Below are 5,828 nucleotides of genomic sequence, written 5' to 3' on the forward strand. Positions count from 1 at the left end.
ACTCGCCATTTCACCGCCGCTGGCCGCGCCTGGGCGATGCTCAAGGCGGGGACCCGTCGGGCAGGTCGGCGCTGCGGTGCTGGCCTCGGGCTGCGGGCTGGTCCCGAGTGCGGCCACGCCCGGTGCGTCAGCCTCCCCTCCCGCCTCCCTGAGCGCTGCCTGCCGGGCATCGCAGGTGCCCCCGAGCCCGCTCTCTGGGGGGAGCCCCCACGCCGGACCTCTGCCAGGTGGGCACAGGCCGGGCGCTCGCCTGTCCCAGGCGTCATCTCGGTGTCTGTGGGGCCGGGACTCACTTTGCCTCGCGTGACCTGCAGGTCAGAATTGGCTCCCCGATGCTGCTTGGCGGCCGGCGCTCTGCAGGGGGTGGGGGGCACGCAGCCAGGCGAGCACGGAAGACGCCCCGAGTCTCAAAGCTCGCTGGGAGCCGACTGCACACATGGCAGAAGACGCTCTACATATGGAATGTTCTAGAAGGAGCTAAGGTGACGGTGGAGAGTAGACTGGAAGGAGGCCAGACACCAAGCCACTGGAGGAGTTACCCATCTTGCAGATGAGGAAACCGAGGCAGAGATGGGCAGTGACTTGATCCAGGTCACGTGGTCCCTCGCCCTGCAAAGCCAGCGGGCGCTGGCCGCCCAGACAGCAGGTGCCGCTCACCTTAGGACGGAGCCGTGGCCGGCCGCAGAGGAAGCTGAAGGCCCGTGCAGAACAAGACAGCCAGACACTAAGGGCAGGGGCCTCGGCTCTGGAGGCCCCTGGAGTGTTGTCACAGGGACGGGGAGCAAGTGGGGGGCTGGGGGCTGGGAGTCAGTGTCTGATGGGCAGCCTGTCCCACGGGGAGCTGGAGAGAGCTGGAGGGTGGACACTCAGTGCCACTGGCAAGGCCACTGCACCAACTGCACCCAGCCCTGGCCCCAGTCAATGTCCCTGCCCGCGTCGCCAAAGTCAGATGAAATCGTTGTGCTGTGAAACAAACCCAAAATTGGCAAAAGAAATTTTTAAAGAGTCAGCTCAGGGGTTAAGTCTCAGCACAATGAAGCTATCGCCCGCCACTGCAGCACGAGTTCGATCTCCGGTCAGGGAGGGACCCCAGGGCGCGACAGACCCCTCCTGTCTCCCCGCTGCTCCCCTCAGCGCTGTACTTTGTCGATCTGCCTGCTTCTGCTCCCCACTCTGTCTCTGGTGGGTCCTCTCACCCCCTACACCTCTGGCTGGTACCCCAGTTCTTGTGTGCATAAATAAATAAATCTTAAAAAACAAAAACGAGTCCGTTCAGAGTGAAGCTGTGGATAGGCCAGGAGCCCCAGACCAGGTCCCCTGAGTCGTCACCCCCCCATCCAACACCGAAAGCAGGGGCAACGGTGGGGTGTCTGAGCAGGACGGAACACGGGTCAGCAAGTGCCCAAACGCCTCTGCTCCCAAGCACCAGCGTTTGGGTTCCACTGGGAAGAAAGGGAAAACCAAGGAGACAGGAAGGAGGGAGAGCACACTGGGCGGGCAGCTTCCGCTCGCACCATGCGCTGGTCCACCATGCCGGCCCCTCGCTTGCTAACGGTCAGCCCCTTGCTGACTGAATAGCCACAGCAGTTGAACCGCCCGCACCAGCCCACAGATCCGCCCGAGACAGGCGATGGCTCGGATTTAGTCAGGTCTGCCTGGACTCACGCGTCAGCCAGATCAGCGAGCAGGCCTTCGAGCTTCCGGACACAGCACCCCGGAGTGCCCACCCCGCACCCACACAGCCTGGCTTGGCGCTCTCTGGCCAGCCCCGAGAATGTCCAGATAAGCTGTGCCCACTTTCTCCTGAGAGAAGGGAATCTAACTTTTATCACATCACTACTTCTCCCTTTTTTAAATTTCATTTGCAAAACATTGCTTTAAAAGTCAAAAATATTAAAACGCTCATGGTAATAGACAGTGGCTGTCACCTCTAATCCCTGCCCCTCAGTGACCTCCCACCAAGTGTCTTATTTCTTTCTTTACTTACACGTTTTAAATTAACATGCTTACCCTATTACTTGAGGGCTTTTCTACTTTACTTATGCTCTCAAACCCCGAACACACACACACACACACCCTCAATATCGTTCACCCTACCCACTGTCTTTACAATTTCCTTACATCACAATCTTTCACCATATCGGTGTTTAGTGTTGACATTTTATGACTTCATAACTGTTGCAACGAAGCCACTTTGGGCACTAAGATGACCTTTTCTTTATTGTGCAACTTTTTGTTTTTCCTGAAGTTAGCTATTGCCTCATTTTTTCATTACTTAATATTTTTTACACCACTGACCATTCCCCAAAATAACCAAGAATCCCTGACTTACAATGGTTTCATTTACAATTGTTCAACTTCATGATAGTGTGAACATAATAAGCATTCACCAGAAACCATATTTGAAGTTTGAATTAGGTTTTACACATTCAGTACAGTATCCAAAATGCTATCTGAGATATCAGTTTTGCCCACCCGAGGCTAGTGGAGCACGCTAAGATAGGCAAGTCTGAGCTATGAAATGCACTTTCACTTGCAATATTTACAACTTATGATGGACTTATCAGGACATATCTAAGATCTGTATCTAACAAAACTGAAAAACTTCTCTCAACAAATTCATGCACATCAGTGATCACTGATTTTTTTCCCTTTTTTTGCCTCATATTGATGCTCTGGAGCTCTGTGTTTTCCTTTGTACCCGGACAGATTGACTTCTTCGCCTGTGACTCAGCCCTCCTCCCAAGAGTTGCCTTCTACTCGGGTGAGAATCTCTGCAGTTTTCCCTGCGACATTCAGCATATCTTGTGCCCATGCGTTGCCTTCCTCTGAACACAGATCCATCCACATACCTTCAGCTCGAAACCACTTAGAGCCACAAGCCCCTCGTGGACAATTATCACATTTCTCATGCCGGTGGCTCACTGCTTCCAGAGCTATAAACTATAAATTTTGGTGGCTGAAACAGTTCCACAGAATAAAATCTGTCAGGCTGGGTTTACTTTGAGTCTACCTGGTGAACTCTTGGTATAACTATTCTTAAGACTATTCTCCTAGTTAACAGTATTTACCCAAGAAATGAAAGCTAAAGTGCATACCAAAGTTTACACACAGATGTCTCTGCTGGATTTATTCATGACCACCCCAAACTAGAGAGAGCCCAGATGTTCGTCATCAGGTAGAAGGACAGACACACTGTGGTACATTGTACGAGAGCAAAAAGGATTCAAATTAAAACACTTTTGAGAGTTCACCCAGCAAAGTGTTTCCTGTGTTCACATGTGAAGAGACCAGACAGCGCCATACATGAGAGTAACTAAGACAGATTTATCCTATGGTGGATCATAAACCTACTACAATAGTGAGGGAAGAATTGAGGGTAAATATGAAACAAAACAGGAAGTGCTGATATAAGGGAGAAAATTCTGCCATCCCTGGTCTTTTTGGCAAGAGGCTTATTTCACAGGAGCCGCTGGCGGCTCTCGGAAGGCGCCTTCGATATTTGCATGCAATAAATAAAAATAAAGACCCTGCCAGGAAGACCTAACCTCTTCACCTCTCTTAAGGGGCAGGTGACTTCGCCTGCCTACCTTCAGTTTGCTGTGCCTTCCCCAGGGCCTCCCCAGCGACCTCCTGTCTCTCCAACACCCCTCGCTGCAGTTCGCTGTCTGAGGTGACGCCTGGGCCGTGAGTTACTAACTCGCCCACTGGGTCTCTCCCCGTCTGGGGGGACAGGCTTCCGGGCGGCCCGTGCTCTGGCTCTTTGTCTCACGATTTCTCAGATGTGCATCTGATTATCTGTCAGCCTAGAAGGACCCAAGGGCAGGGGGTGGCTTCCTCTGCCCTGAGTCACCAGGGACAAGACCGAGCTTCTGGTTCGCCATGGACACCGCCCCGGTGCGTGGTGCTGAGGAGGAAAAGCCAGGCACGGAGAGCTGCGCTGACCACTCCTGGCTGCCGCCTGCACAGGCGAGGCCGGGGAGACCGGACCTGTCCAGGCCACGGCCTGGACTGGGAGGACACTGACAGTGAAGGGGGTGCGGGCGTTTGTGGGTGGCAGAGAAGTTCTGGGTGTGACGATGCGACACTGGGCGCACGAGGCAAGGAGCTGTCCTCTAGGAAGGCGTGCCTCACTCTGCCGCTGCAACCAGCAGACACGAGTTTAAAAAGCACTGAGCGAGCGTCCCGGGAGTGCTCGGCCTAGGCCCTGAGAAGTCCTTAACTAGAGGACCCACACTCCAGATCCTTGTCCAGCTGCTGCCCTTTGGCCGTTATCCGGCCAGGTTGCCTGGGCCCCTCAGCAGAGCACCGGTGTCCCTTGGGCCAGCGTCCTCCCTAAGGACGCTGGGACGTGGCCGAGGACGTGGCCTCGGTGGCGGGCCAGTGGGCTCTCAGGCGCTGGCCCGTCCCAGGGATCCACGAAGGCGGGTAGACCTGACAGAGCCCCCGCCTGGGACAGAGCTGGCCGCCCGGAGCCCGATGCCAGGGGGCCGCCCTCCCCGCAGACTCAGCCGGCGGCCGCCCACGGGTCAGACCCGGCAGGGCAGGACGGTGGGGGCCCCGAGTTCTGAGCTCCGCCTTGGAACCAGCGGGCCCTGGGGCGCGCCAGGCCAGGGGGACGACCCGACCTTCAGCTGGAAAGAAGGTGCCGCCCCGGGCGAGCGCTTTCCCTGGCTCCCCCGAGCCCTGCCCTCCCCACCGCATGGACACCCCGTGCCCACCAGCTTATCCAGGCGCTGAAAACTGCGGCCAGTGCCCCTGCCCCTCGGTGGCGTTCCCCACCGCCGGCCCGGGCGGACAGCGGGGCTCAGTGTCGCTGGGCCCGCAGCCTTCCCTGCGCGGAGGGCGCTTCCAGGCCAGGCGGGGGGCTGGCGCGGTCCTGCCCGCCCCCGACGGCAGGGCGCTGGGGCCGCAGCTGCCCACGTTGCAAGACCAGGCCTTCGTGAGCACACGCCGAGCCCCGAGAGGACACCGGCTTCCCAAGCGGCGCGAGCAGCTGTCCCGAAAGCTGGGCCCATCTCCATGCGCCCCCAACCCCGTGCCCCACGCCCCCGCGACCCTACTCCGGTTTCACCTCCTGGGCTCCACGAGCCCCCCGGCTGAACCCCCACAGCCGCGCCCTCGCGGCTCCGTAGCAGGCGGCCGTGAGGTGCCCCGAGGCCCCTCCTGCCCCTCCAGCTGCGGCCTGCGCCCCCTTGGCCTGCCTGCATGTCACCGTGTGTCCGGGTCCCCAGCTGCCCAGGACACCGTGGGCCCCGCCCCCACCCGGGCCTCGCCGCCTCCGCCCACGCGAAGCCTGAGGGTTTCAGGCCCCGGGCTGGGGCGGGACCCCCGCATGTCTGGGGGGGCACAGAGTTACCCAGCACTGCCAGCCCAACAGAGGAGGGGGTGGGCGAGGAGGGAGGCCGTCCCCCAGGCCAGCCTGCGCCAAGCCCGGGGCTCCTGGGTACAACCGAGGGGCGAGGGGGCAGTGCAGAACCGGCGCTGGGCGGTGCCACGCGGCGGCAGGGGGTGCCTCTTCCTGACGTCCCGGGAGGGTTCGGGCGCCGCCTGGGTCCGGCCGGCCGCCGAGCTCTACAGAGGCAGGAGCAGGCCGGCTGGGGTGTGCAACAGCCCCGCCCGCGACCTCGGGGAGCGCGGGCCCCCCCAGCCTGCTCAGCCCCAGCGAGCCAGCTCCGGTCACTCGCTGCTGAGCGCAGCCGCCTCCGGCCTGAGAGGGCCACACAGCGGCCCCGGCCACCTCCTCGGGGACACCTGGGGGCCTGGGCCACAGCAGGGCGGGGGCTGGAGCCAGGACGCGCAGGGCAGGGCCAGGGCCGCAGCGGCTC

This window comes from Condylura cristata, unplaced genomic scaffold (genome assembly GCF_000260355.1).
Source record: "Condylura cristata isolate star-nosed mole 26May11 unplaced genomic scaffold, ConCri1.0 scaffold00003, whole genome shotgun sequence".
NCBI lineage: Eukaryota > Metazoa > Chordata > Mammalia > Eulipotyphla > Talpidae > Condylura > Condylura cristata.